Source organism: Strongylocentrotus purpuratus, unplaced genomic scaffold (genome assembly GCF_000002235.5).
Source record: "Strongylocentrotus purpuratus isolate Spur 01 unplaced genomic scaffold, Spur_5.0 spur5_scaffold_13, whole genome shotgun sequence".
NCBI lineage: Eukaryota > Metazoa > Echinodermata > Echinoidea > Camarodonta > Strongylocentrotidae > Strongylocentrotus > Strongylocentrotus purpuratus.
In genome coordinates, this window is record NW_022145598.1 from 30,460,367 (window position 1) to 30,475,988 (window position 15,622).

Consider the following 15,622-nt stretch of genomic DNA (forward strand, 5'->3'; position numbering starts at 1 on the left):
ATAATGAGGCCAGTGTCACAGAGCCTTCATTCTCCACATAGTTTGGCATACAATTAACACGATCAGGGAAGGCCGGACCATCTTACTTGAGATGTAAACAGTTTATGACAAATATGTCCCGATGACAATCCAACTCTGGACTACACCGTATTTATAACCCTAAACCTAAGCTTAAACCCATGTTCAACACTAATCCTATATCTAAGTACAGGATAGTGGGGGCAAACTAGTTCTCAACAAAATGTCGTGGTGGATATTTTACCATTAGCCATATACTATACTCCTGATCCTAACGCTAAATCTAACGTTAAATTCCAATTGCAACCTTAATCCTATATATTTGACGATATAAACATGATGAAGCCCGGCAGAGTTGTCACAGGAATCACGTCAGAGCACCAAGACAAATACAGTAATCTGTCTATTCTTGTGTCAAGTGATTGATATATATTTTCATTGGGAATTCACAGAAATGGTTATAGACTAATTGATATTGCTGTTGTTGTCGAGAGATAGAGAGAAGGAGAGAGAGAGAGAGAGAGAGAGAGAGAGGGGGGGGGGGTAAATAGAAGGCGTGGAAGCTAGGGCGCGCAAGAAAGATCAATTTAGCACAGACTAATTGTCTTAACTTAAGCAGAGGAAATACTTACAAGCTTTCGTTTCCCTTCCACAACAATATCAAAACAATATCCGTAACTTGACGAGACAACCCATTAACAACTGCATCTAACTATTTATAAAACATCGAAGGATGATATCATTAATATGACGTGATGTCAACGCTAGACCTGAATTGGTCATCAGCCAACAACAGCGAGTCAACTCTGATCTATTTAAGGACAGAATTTATGCCAAACTCATTAAATTGCTCCAATGTGTATTTAATGAGGGAAAGAAGGTAGTGCGTATTTTTCTTAGAGGGAAAAGTCATTAGCGAGTTACTGGTCACGATATTAGAACGGTATAAATTGTGTAACAGTGTCACCGTTCTGTAGATCATATTTCTTTAACATGTAAATTTTACCTGATATAAATTGTCCAAAGAGATCTATTTGAACTGTCCAACTCACTCTCAATTAACTATCAGTCTAGCTTAACCCCCACTCCCCCCCCCCCAACACACAAATACGAACTGTCTATCTCTTTTGATCTCTTTTCCCACACGTATTCTCAACTAAGGAAAACTTGTAATTGATTAAAAACCCATTCAACAGGTAAACAGAGAATGATAACAGTTGCCCCTTTCTTACCCACCTCTTCCTCTCATCTCAATCTCAAAACATTCATGAACTTGAATAAACTGTACTGTGAGAAGCAACGGCCAAAGTACTGGAAACTTGCTTTTACATAAGGAAGGGTGTAGGGAGCCGGTGTCGACAGTAACTCATGGGAAAGAAAATATGCACACTCTATCTGTACACATTGAACATAACGCAACTTAATTTATATAAAAAAGTAAACTATGAAAGGGGCTTCACCCCTCCCCTCCCCCCCTCCCGACATCTCTCTGCACAAATCTGCAGAATTTTGTGATATCCTCTATTTCGTATTGATAAGCGTACAACGTAAACGAGATTATATTTCTGACACCCGAAAGGTAAATGAGATTAGCCATCGCAACTGTCTCTGTCAAGAAACGTACCTCGATTGTCATCATTTATCAACGTAACGCTGTCTTATGTATTCTCACCAGTAATACACAATAGCACGCACACGGTCACGCACATTCACACGCACACGCACATACACACGCACATATAGACAAGCACACATCACGTAAATGCATTGCATGGATTCCAAGGGAATTATGATGGCATCGTACAACCACGCATATCCGCTTTCTTAAACTTAATATTTGATTCCCAATCAAGTATAGTATTCGAGCAGACACTCTGATGGACAAATATTTTGATAGATAATCCATTGCTGGCATATTTTGTTAAAGTGCCTGACGAAGGTTTGAAATGAATGAAGGTGAAATAAAAATGTAAGCAAACATTAAACTGACTATACTCATTATACCACCGAAGAGTCATTAAAGCTACTTGCCTACCACGGTAAATCGAAAAAGGGGGCCTTCTTAGATATAGCAGGGCGATTTCCACCGGATAATATGTTGTACAACTGTCAAATTAGTCTAGGCTTTATTGTTTTATACATTGGTCTTTATGTAAGTCGGCAAAATTATGATAAGGAAAAATATTAAGGTAAGGTCTATTAGCATTATTAGAAGCAGGAGAAAATATGTGAAAATCATAGCAGATGTATAGTTCTATTTAGAACTTGTGGTCGGAATTCTGAATTCATGTCAGGAAAACGAAACAAGATATAAATATATATGTTTATGTATATATGCATACAATTTATGTATAGTTGTATTTAGATGTTGTTGTCGGAATCCTGAAAACATGTCAGGAAAACGAAACAAGACTTAACTATTGCACTTTCATTTTCAACATGTTCTTGAAGTTTTAAAAATATTGATAAGCTGAATGATAATTAAATAAATAATTCATACACATTTCCCCTATACACTTTCACAATCAAACAAGACACTTGAACGAAATCACAACGGCAACCCCTCGAGATTGATATTTATTTCGAAAGGAAAAAGTGTCTAAAAATAAATTACTAGGCCTATATTTATGCCTTTTGTTTGGCTCATAGTATCGTTTATAAAAAGATTTTGTTATCAGTTAGGAATATAGGCCGAAGAAAAGCTCTCTCTCTCTCTCTCTCTCTCTCTCTCTCCCCCCCCCCTCTCTCTCTCTCTCTCTCCCTCTCTCTCCCTCTCTCCTTCTCTCTCCCCTCTTTTTCTCATGCTAGTAAATACGTTGAGGAACTTTTGCTAATCTTACACTATTTGGTTGGCTCATAATAGCACTGAAAAAGAATAATATGGCAAAAGAGTTGCGGGAAAGGAATGTAGGCCCACTTATAAGTAGGGGCGGATCCAGGATTCTTTAAAAATGGCGTCAATATTTCTCTAAACTGCTCACCAGGAATAACACTAACAGCAGCAACCACATCAACAATGATAAGAACGACAACAAAAAGCAAGACAAAAAAAAAGTAAACAAAACAAAAAAACGATAGGGCTCGCAATTTTTCACGATTATTTACGACCGAGAGAAAAGGAATGAAACATTGCATGCTAGTCTGACTGGTGGCTTCATTCCTAAATCTCTAATCCTTTATAATAGAATTACTATGATAAAGAGCAATGACTCACCAATGCCATATGGGGTCATGATATATATATATATATTTTTTTTTTTTTAAAGAAGGCCTCAATCATTTAAAAACAATTTTGAAAATCATTTTAACCTTTGAAAAATAATTGTGAATGTCATATCCCTGAATCGACTACGACTCGGTGATATTGAACCCGAGAATTTAATAAACCGGGTATTGAAAATGGTATTATACGAAAAGAAGTCATGTTGTCTGAGGTTTAACGTTATCTTTTTCTGATATACCTCGCCATCTACTTGAAACCCGTTGCAGGGTGCAATTTACCATAACCAGTAGGCTAATTAGTGGGGCACTGCCTTTGGATGGTGTCCCTAAACGAAACAAAAACAAAGCAAAGTACACTCAATGAAGACGATAAGAACAGATTATAGTCTGATAATTATTTATATGAAATGTTTGTAACCCGAATGGAATTTAATCTTCTTTGGATGAGATTGAAGTGTTTACTCTCGTGGATGAAATGGAATGTCGAGTGTTTCAACATCCGCGGCATCAACAAGAGAATAATTTTATGAATTTCCCATCATAATTTCGATACGGTTTTTCCTCGAAATGTTCCTCAGCTAAAGAATAATAATCCGCGAAGAGAAAAAATATCTTGTATTGTGCAAGGAGAAACAATTAGAAAGAGTAACAAATTTGAAATCATGCAAAGAGGTTCAGCCTTGATTTTATCTTTCAGTTTTCTTATTGACAAGATTCCTCCGCTTTTGGTGATTGAAAATTGGGACTTTTTGTTTGAAAGTGCCAATTTACCAAATGATTAGATCATCATTAGGTCATAGTTGGAAAAGAAAATTTCGTACAAAATATGCCAAGGATTTCATTTTTATTTTCCTATTGATATCACATACACATGTAGGCCTATAATGTATTTTCTTTTAAAGCTTATCTGCCGTAGTTTACAGGAGGGATTAAACCGCTCTACAAGGTCACTGGACAGGTGGTTATCTCATCAACTCAGCTCTCAGTTAACATAAGAAAAAGAGGATCATGGGGGACCAATGGTCACCGATTAGGCATTGTTTGTTATATAGAGGGCGCAATTAGCTACCAGTAGTGCAGTGGGCCTTTATACGATCGCAACTTTCGGTCGGATTACGTAATACTTCTAGTCGTGTTCGCACAATCCCATAGGTAACGCACAAGGCTGTTGATTTTTTTTTTTTGGGGGGGGGGGGGGGGGGGGGAGGGGGAGAATTTTCGAAAGCAGTTGCGATCATGGTCAACTTTTTTTCCAAGGTCATTATAATATCAATATCAAATAATTATATAAACAGAGAGGAGATTAAGAGAGAAGGCATTAAGGACGAAAGTATACATTTGTCACATGCTTGAATGAGTGCTTACACATTGAGAATTCATGGGTACCCCTCACGAAATTGTGTATTTTACTTAAAAACGTAAACTCGCAGATTGTTAGAATCAGCAAACGCCAATTAAAGTCAAAACATGTTAAAGGAAATAAGTGATACTCGAGTCTATTTTTGTTGATAATTAACTAGGTTTCCTCGAGAGTTATGAGTGTTATGAGTGTTCCAATTACAGATACTTGTTTCTTTTACAAGTTCGTGTAAGCTTTCGCATGCATTTTATGAAATCGTGCATAAGGAGTTGTGTTTTGTCATTTTTGAAAACAAGGCATCTATTTTAAGATGTCTGAAAACAAGGCATTTTAATGAGCTTTCATCATGTTGTTCTGAGTTTGTTATTTTTTTTCTTCAGCTATATGTCATTGTTACTAAAAATTAATGAGGACAAATACTCGTGTATACTTGTAAATTCTAGGTACCATTACAATCCCAGTTCTAACAATACATCCAACAGATAGAAAGGTCGATAAACATGTAGAAAGAAACATGCCCTCGCGGAAAGAAACGACGAAGAGTGTGTTGAGGTTACAAGGGGGTGGGTAGATAGAAAAACATCTGAGTATGGTTATGATGTATTATGATTACATGTATACGCTTGCATTATGTAGAGGTTGTAGATCGAGACGATAGAAGAGATGGCTAATTGTTTTTTGCAACACTTCAGGTATGCTTTATTCGTACGTTAGAATCACCCGAGTTTGTGTGAGAATCATGTACGTGATGCCTTTAATAGATTATTTAAACCCCTGACAAACTTGAATATTATATTAAGAAGTATCCATCCAAAATATATATTCCATCGCCATACTGTTGAAATATTTCACGTCTTTTAAAATTGACTACTCTCATTGAGTTGACCATATAAGTGGCTCTTAGGCCTTAATGAAACTGAAATCATTTGATGCGATCTCTACGGGGTATTAACTGGAATCCTATATACAAACTAATGGCAAAGGTTTAGGCCATTATCACCGTTATATGACACATCCTTTGTCGGACGAATCACTTTCACTAGACTCATCCTTTCATCTTTCGACGCGCCACAAATTATCGGAAATTGTTTTTGATTGGCCGAACTGATCTAGCTCGTTAAATCATTCAATAAATAATTATCCGGGTGTGCTGAAAATTGGCTTGGATGAGTAATTTTTAAAGGAAAACAAAGAGTATTCTAGTAATCATGATCAGTCTAGGCATTTAGGGGTTATTATATTTTAAGTGATTAAATTAACTATAGCTTTTCCGAAGAAATGTTTAACCATATCTGGCTGAAAGGTTTAGCACAACCGACTGGCATAGATTTTATGTAAATATTCGATTTAGAACAAACAAAACATGGATTAGATGTATTGTTTTACCTTTAGATCGAAAAGCAGTCATGCATGTATATAGCGAAAGAGAAAGAGAGAGGTTTGCACACGTAGCATAGTGTTAACCATCGTGTTATGATGGTGATGGTGATATTTGATATATAAAGTAAGTTCGCTGCAGTTTACTTTCGAAAGTGGCAGAGTACATATAAATTGATCAAAAAACAACAACACCAGAGTTAAGTCAGACATTTAAAGAATTGTATCGTCCATTACCTCAAACTTACATTGATAAAGAATACGTTGGAAATATTGAAAAATAACACGCAAGTGTCATTCAATTTTGTTTTCCCCACACCTAGATAATTATAAACATGGCTCAATTTTTAATCCGCAAACGGATCAAAAGGCTTAATGTTGACTTTCCTTCGTTTCCGCCTTGCGCATGGTGATGAGAACATGAGAGCAATGTACTTTTATTAGTTGAAAACAGAATCATTACAGAATCACGTTTCTCTCAATAAAGGGATTAATGGGTAAGCAAATATGTTTGTTTAACTCAGTTACCATAGTAGTGGGATTAAGGAAAGTAAACAAAACCATTTCCTGGAAAAATAGAAATATTTAAATAAGAGTAATTTATGAAAGTAAATGAATTGGTATTCACGTAACTATTATGGCCATAGATCATAAATATTATGTACCTCATTTGCACAATATTTTTCTACCTTCAATGTGGAATAACTTAAGTGTGTAATTATATCCTTCAACCTTCTATAATGTCAACTGCAAAGCAAATGAAAATGCTATACACCTTAATGAACCCAAATATAAATTCTTTACATAGGTTGACACCTGAAAGTTTTGATAGACGTTCAAATTGTTGAACTACTTTTGATCTTGCTGTAAATAATGATTGCATGTTAAGGACGATTCTTTATAAAGTTCAGTGCCTATTATTTCATGTTATTCGAAACATTAAAGGTATACGGATAATTTGAATCGCACCATTCCTTTCTTTGTTTGATTGTTTTATTTTTGCATTTTTCAACCTAATAAAAAATTGTAAAATAAACTAGGCACATAATTATATAGGCCTATCATCATTTTTTTTAAAGTCAGTATACATATATAATTGTGTCATAGTACAGTTGACAAGTCATTTCAAAATTGAAGAAAAAAAAACAGGAGACCGCCATTTTAAACTAGAGCTTGAACGCGATACCGTCCTCAATGTTTTATTATGGGCGACAGAAAAAAATGCTTCTAGATTTTGTTCTCTGAACTTTCTGATACAAAAAATGTTGCAAATCAATGATGAACATGGATTAAAGAGAAGGTTGAGTTCTGGGAAGAGGTGAAAAATAATTTGTGAGCGTTATCATTATTATTATGCAAGTATGGAAGAACATCAGATAAGACATGTTCCCTGAAAAGCATGGCTCTTCAATTAATGTCTTCATATTCTAAATATGCATGTAAAATCGTAAAAATCGGGGGGCCGGCTTTTACGCCACGTGTTCGTGTAGTCCCATATACATCTTACTGTGTATAGTGTTTGTAACTTGTCCAAATTTCTTATCATTTTGATGATTCCAGAACCTTGCAATACACACAAATTCTTATATGCTAGATGATCAACCTTTTCTGGTCGGTTCCACACCGTTTCTTTCACAATGCAATCGCATGACCAGAACTCAACTTCATCTTAATGCCCAACTCGTACTTATAGATATTTTTAATTGTTGTATGAATGTATGAACACATGATGTGGAGACTTAACAAAATAATCAACACTTTCGTAAACATATATGCACAATTAATCAAGATCTATACTGTTCCAATTTATTGAATTCGATTGGCATCGGAAAAAACAGAGACATAAAAGACCTGTGTCTGCTAATGACTTTTTATGGGCGCCCATGTCTACTCATACATGTAGCTCTATGGTGCAATAGTTTATTTTACTCGGGGCGTTCAAAGCAATATGTTGAATCATGAATAGCATAGGGTGTCGCCTTTAATACATACAGGCCGGATATGAATGGACAGAATGAATTTAGACAACTGGGAGACAGTCACAGACAGGGTGGGATGCTAAACTATACAAGGAATCAGAGATGATAGAGGTTTTACACTGATGAATGGTATAGGAGCTAGATTTTTTTTGGTTAAAGGATAGAAAAGGCAAATGAGAGATACTGGAGACAAAATAGAAAGAAAATATGAGTGATTGAGTGAGTGAGTTAGAGTAAGAGAGAGAGAGAGAGAGAGAGAGAAAGAGAGAGAGCGAGAGAGAGAGAGAGAGAGAGAGGGAGAGAGAGGGAGAGAGAGGGAGAGAGAGAGATACCCTCACTGCTGTCCTGTTCGGTCCATTCTCCGAAAGAGAAATGACTCACACGCAGAGCAGATGTAGAATAGACTGAAGTGAATGCGTTTATTCACTTAATATGCGCATATACCTACCGAAACTGAAAAGTAGGGATATTATAACATCATTGAGCATCAGTTTTGATTTTCGAGATGAATTGTCCAAACTATGGATAATTTAATGCAAGATAGATTGATGAATACTGAGAAAAAGTACATGGATACATAATGTGCAGTACCATTGATTAGGAGAGTTTGGCCAACCTGGTTTGAGTTGGTCACAATGTGGAGACTGCTGCTTTGTTGGGCAAGCACAAAACAAAAGAATATACGCCATGTTGTGACCCAGTGAAACCAAGTTGGCCAAACTCTGTGTATAGTTGGCTCTGATAATGTGCAGTTCATGACGCCCTCCACAAAGAATATCGGAACGCAGAAATGCATTAAAGTAGATGGAATAGATATGCAAATAATATAATGTAACACGAATTGATTACATTATATTTTTTGGTAACCATGATTGTATTGTACAGAAGATATAAATTGACAAATGAAAAAAAGTTGTATAGACTAGAAAGACTGTAAGAGAGATGCAAAGGAGTTCAAAATGAATGTAGAAGAAATATGCATAAAGATACAATGTTCCGCTAAATTGAGATAAAGAAGTGGTTCTAGAGGAAGGCTTGAAGGGCGGGGGGGGGGGGGGGGCAAGCCACCCCCGTTTTTAAAGCACCCCACCCCGGCCACATACAAAAACCCGTTTTAGCACAAAGTCATGTAGAAAATGAACGGAAGAACTCCTCAGAGTCTTTCATTAGCGCTCCTTAGAAAAACATGAATTTTACATTTAAATTGTTTAAATAAAAGAGGACGGAGAGAGAGGGTAGAAAAGGTTTTTTAGATTGGTATAGCAAAGAAATAAATGGTAGATTATAAGAGACGTACCCTAAACCACTGACATAATATCCATTGGGGTATTACGTGTCAGACAGTGAGTGACGTTGTCTTGGCAGCATATCAAAATAAAATCTAATACAGAATAACAAAAGCACAGTCGATGGATGTGATGAGGCAACTCCAGAATGTTTCGACAATGAGACATACAGCATCAACTAACGACTTTATATCAGTTCAGGAGAGTGTTTCACAAATACTAAGATCGACTTTAAGTTGGACTTAACTATGGCAAGTCGTTCCTGCCACTAGTTCCTCTAACCATACCTGGCATTGGTTTCTCAAGTGACATATCCATTGTGGTCACAAATCTATACAGAATTTACATCTTTTTAATAGTTGATTAGTGAAGGGGATAAAGTATCTAAAAATCATAATTGAAAGACCAATAGTGAGAACAACCGGTGGCATGAACGGCCTGCCATAGATAAGTCCAACTAAAAGTCAATCTTAATCTTTGTGAAACACTCCCCTGGGGAGAAAAAAAAGTGGTTTTACACACCATTGATATTGGTTGCTGGACGTTACCAACTTGCTACTTCAGTAAGTAACAGCATATACCCCCATATACCCTGCTTATTACTTTCTATAAGGTTCTTCATTGACTTAAATTAGGGCGGCAGTCGCTCGCTGTGCATCAGACAAATTTTAAAGAATAATTTCCGGACATGTTTCTATTTAGATACACAGGGACCACATACAGCGTGCATGGATATCAGATTATTAAGTATTATAAGCACCGAAACTAGCATGGGGTTATATTTCACAGTGGATTTAATAAATAGAATAAGTCGACGTAACAGTAATTTTTGTCTTATTGTGATAAATTGTTAACTAAACTTAAACAAAATCACCGTTTTCTTTTATTGCCGTAATGATTCGTTTATAAACAATGAATGCTCAGAATATACTTATTTTTAAATAACAAAAAGAGAGTTTCTATTTGATGTCAAACTATATTTAAAGCATAATCTACATTTGGAGGAATTTATAGTAAGAGGTCAAGGAGAATACTGGAATGCCCCTCTTAAACAATGACACTTTTCTAATGTCTTATGATTTTCAAATTTCTTATTTGTCATATCCTCAAATTTTAGATACTTATTCTTATCCAAGTTTGTATGGATTTGCAGGTGTTCATTTTTGACAATAAATCCTGCTTCCTGGTATTGTGTTTCTTTGGCATTACCTTCTATTTTAAGATAACTCAGCCCTCCTTATTAATAGAAGAATGTCGTTTCCCCCTTCTGGCATTTCTTCACATAAAACCGATTTGGCATTAAGATGGCATTGTTTTATTATGAGCACATAATATAAGCTTCGTGTAACTATGAACGGCCACGACATGCACATGCACATGTTGCTGCTGGTGTTGTTGTTGCTGTTTTGTTGTTGGTTTAAAAAGAAACTTCATACTTATATCAACAAATTAATTATAATTTTTTGTTTAATATAGTCAACATCTTTTTCTAGAGGTCTTACTTTTCAACATTTGCCCTCCATAATATTTCCTTTAAATAAATGTCGAATAGGCTATGTTTGTAAAATTACATTTTCTTTTTGCGTTTATAAAACATAAGAAGCTAAAACGATTAATAGATTTGGAAAAACTACATATTTTGAATTTATATAATTACATTGCTTGCCTACAATTATATCACTGTCAATTTTTTCATTATCGAACAATACTTCTGTTTTTCTGAGAAAAATTAAGACCTTGTTCCAAAATATATTTGAGTAGGCCTATTCAAAGTCATAAAATAAATGATAATAATTTTCTGTACATTTGCACTTCAAAAAAAAATAATTGTTGTTGTTGTTATTATCACCACCACCCCACCATCATCATCATCATCATCATCATCATCATCATCATCATTTATATTATCAATATCACCATTATAATTTTTTTTAGGAGGCAATCATCTTTAATTATTATCGTTGAAGGGGCACGTGAATCTCGCATGCACCTCAGACAGACACCCTCCCTCTAATAATTTTCCGACTGTACACACATTATCGACTAATTTCTTAACATGGCAGTATCGCTTTTAATCAATGTAATGTATATTCCCTGCGCTATACGTAGAATGGCGGACAAAATACACGAGATTCTCGGAAACCAAATTTATGACGTTCTTTTTCCATTAATGAGAAGCGGGTGCTCGTGAATGTGTTCGCCACATTATCTCGGTCTTCAGAATTAGTGATGATAATTACGCAATAATGAGAACATGTCTGTAATTCCTAGGAATGTGAATTGCGATATATTTAATGACAGATGCGGGTCGAGATGACGTAAAGTAGGTCTACCTTTACAACCGAGACATCGGCAGGTAATTGGAATTCATTATCTAAATTGTATATATATTAATCAGCTGAAAGAACTCGTATTCTTTTAATTAATACTATATTAGCAGGTTCTGAGAATTGATTGAGGCTCGTAGATGGGGGGGGGGGGGGGGGGGGGGGGCAGAGGGAGTAGGTGCTCCCATATGCTCCCGGGTAGTATGGATACTCCGTATGCCCAGTTTTTTGCCCACCAACACCACCGCCACAAAATAGTGTGCAAAAATAAGTATTTGTGTAAGTCTAAATATAAGTTAAATTTGGATATATACTGTAGGTAAATTTGTATAAGCATGAGGATTATATCAATATATATATATATATATATATATATATATATATGTGTGTGTGTGTGTGTGTGTGTGTGTAAGTATATAATCATATTAGTATAAGTATACATTTAATAATGAGGTTATTAAATATGAGCATGAATATGAGCATAAATACAAGTATAAGTATAGGTATAAGTACAGGTAAAAGTATAGTTCTGTTTACGTACAAGTATAAGAGTAAGGATAGGAGGATTGATTAACCTGACCCCCAGCAATCAATCTCATTGTAAAATGTAAATGCAATGGGTAGTATTTATCTATCTTTGTTTGTTTTGAATGCGTACGTCAAAATGATGACGTAAAAAGCAATGGTTAACGAAAAAATGTAAAAAGAAAGTAAATTCTTTGATTTTTTTTTTTGTTGATTTTTTTTTTTTTTTTACTATCTAAGACTAATATTTGCACAATGGCCATAAAATACAGTACAGTCTGTAAGTCTATCGAATTCTCTGGAATATGACCTTTAATAGGAAGTGTTAAGCCTGGAAAGACAAACTTGTAAATCTCTGATATTATGCTGGTAGGGTACAATGTCATTATTAATATCAGGTTAATTCTTGCGTCGCCAGAAGCAAAACCTGATATTCGTTATTCCTCTCACGAAATTTTGAAGGACACGTTTATGGCAGCAAACTTTGCTTTATGATAAATCCGACCCAGTTTTTTTTTTTTTTTTTATCTTGACACATCAACTGATATGCCATACCATGTTTCTCCTCTGTCCCTATTTACTGCATACTATGTAATAATATTCTAAATTGTCTTGCTCTTACAGAAGCATGTTTCTATTTACTTGTTCATGTCGTTCAAACAAGTTCAGCTTAGGTGGCATTATTTCGCGGGCTCCACCTTTGAAAGGATCATAAAGTTATTATGAAGTAAATTTCGTCAAAATCAAATAAATGTTAATTTAATTCAATTCTAAAATTGATATAGATTCAATTTCTAAACTGAGCAACGAATTGCTAACAAACAAAGAAGGGAATGCGAGACTTAGAATTTGCCTTTTCCGACAAAGGTAGGAAATGATCATCAGACTTTTTAGTTTAATTAGAAAGTCATTTATATTCGTCAGTATGACGTCAATTACAAATTTATCGGCAGCTGTTTTAATAGGGGCATCCCCTGCTGCTTGAGATTGATCAAGAGACATAGGACAGTGGAAAGTTCTCAGAAGTAGCTCAATCATTCTCGGTAGACCGCAGAATAATATTGGCAGCAATTATCAACTCGTTAATTAAGGAGAAAGAAAAACAAAGTAATGAGCTCGCTTGAACGTCATGGTTTGACAGAGACGCAACAGGTTTGATGTCTGCTGGCACTCTTACGCAATGATGATTTGTATTGGTATCTGATATCACGATTGAGAGCTAGGATGTACTAATAATGTCCAGCTTCCTAAAATAAAATACTCTAACTAGAGAGAGGAAGTTAACCTAACATAAGGGACTTTAAGATTTGCACGTCGACATAGAGGACTGCTACGTGTGACGTCCTTGAATTGGCAGTGACAGTGACGTGTACATCTAAAAGTCCCTATTATTGAGCATGGGAGTGGTATGAAATGGACGGCCCGGGGAAGAACACACATTTTATGGATCATCTTTTTCGTACACTATAAGAATGGTGAACATGAGCAAAATGTGACAACAAATATTCCGCCTGGTTCACAAACATGCGATCCATCAACATACTCGTCTGTCATCACTCATTTAAAGAGCCTGATCACCTAATAAAATATGATACGAACAAAAAATAATGCGATTTGTGACTACCAACCGGGCTTAAGTTAACCAAGGTCATAGAGTTATGTCACTAATCGAATTTCCTATCTTTACAGTTGGTGGAGTGTTGTGGGGCAGAGGGGGCGAGCGAGAAGGGGGCGGCCTGAATGCACTTCTTAGGGCAAGTCAGGTAATTAACAAGTTCTTCACACGTCATTCTCAAAACACGTTTGAATTTAACAAAGAAAATTGGACATGACAGGGCGTTATGAAAGAAATGCAAGGAAGGCAGTAGAGATTCTGCTTGACCGGAATACTCTACAGTTTTTTTTTTTTTTTTTTTTTTTTTTGGGGGGGGGGGGGGGGGGGGCTCGGAGGGGCTCAACCCCCTAACAAAATAAATAATCGAGAGGCACATGGAGGAAATGAATGCAAAAAACCCCAACTCCCCCCCCCCCCCCCAAAAAAAAAAGACATTCCTCTAGAGTCGCTCCTGACCCTCTCTATGTTGCCGGAGTCAGGATTCGGGACGGGGGAGGGGCGCAAATCCATAAAGTCATTGGCAAGACACAGCCACTCGTTTGAAATTGCTGGGGACTCAAAATTGATTAGGGGCACATGTTTTAGATGTAAGGTTTACTTAAATAATGCAACAATTTCAAAGATTTGGGAAGGTGTTTTCCAAAACTTCCGTATGTTCTAGCGACGCCCCAACATGAAACCAATCTTTACTTTGTAACGTACGTCGACAAGGAAATGTCGATGAATTGGAGATGAAAACCTCCACGGGAATGAGTGGAGCTCCGTTTCTTCGCTTGACTTGTAAAATTAAAGTGCAGTTGTTCAGTCTACATTATCCTTCCATGAAGTCTGCGTCATCTAAACATTATGGTTTCTTTGTCTCTTTTACTTCTTGTTGCCAAGGGAAGGGCAGAAGTAGACAGACAGACATAGTGAGAGAAGGGTGGGGTCAAGAGGAAAGAGGAGGGAAAGAATTACAGGTCGTCACATCAGATGTGTTGGGATAGGGGTGCAGAGTGCATGGAGGGGGGGGGGGGGGTTGGAGATTGACTGAACAATAGAGTGAGAAAGAGGCAGGGCGTGAATTGTAAAGGAAGCGAAAATTCACAGAAAGGTAGAATTGAATTGCACATAATTTATGGAATGATCAACCTACTGTCGATAAATAATATATGGTTTCGAAAGCAGGGGCGGAAATCAGGATTCTATAAAAAGATGGTCAGAGACGCAATCTATTTTAATAAACCAAATTAATGAGAAAAGTACGAGATACAGAGCAACAATAATTACACTATTTTGTAGGTGGATAATAACAAAGTTTACTAGAAAAGCAATAAAAAGGGTTATTACGAATAACAGGTGCGTTTTGTGGTATAAAATATAAAAAGGCGAGACAAAAGTGGGAGGGTGGAAAGGAGGGTGGATGGGCACCATGCCTTACCACCCTGGATACACCATTCATTGGCAGTATACCTATGGCTAACCATGTACAGGTAACAACTGATTTACTCATACATACCCCTTGTAAATTTGACGTTTTGTGTTTTTCGTAACTCATGAATGAAAGGTGGAGTGGTTAAATTAGGGCCTTTGTTGAATGCTTTTAGATGTAAGCTTTAATGTCACATTCGCAAGAAAAATAAATTGGGAGAAATCCATTTTTCATATATTTAAAAAATAACAAAAAAGTTCTAAGGGTTTGAATAATTTAGTTGTTAACTGTATATACTTGGGACCTTTAATTCCCAACATCCACAGCCCACTCCTGAACCCAATCGCACGATGGTTGGACCGGGAGGATAAAAATCATATTTTTCTTCTTTCGGACTAGAGCCTTGGAGAGGAAACCCTCAATTTCAAGGGTAGCATGAGTCATGGTCTACCCCTTCCTCTTCACATCTTCCTTGTATCCATGTAAGTATGGTTTGAGTTTC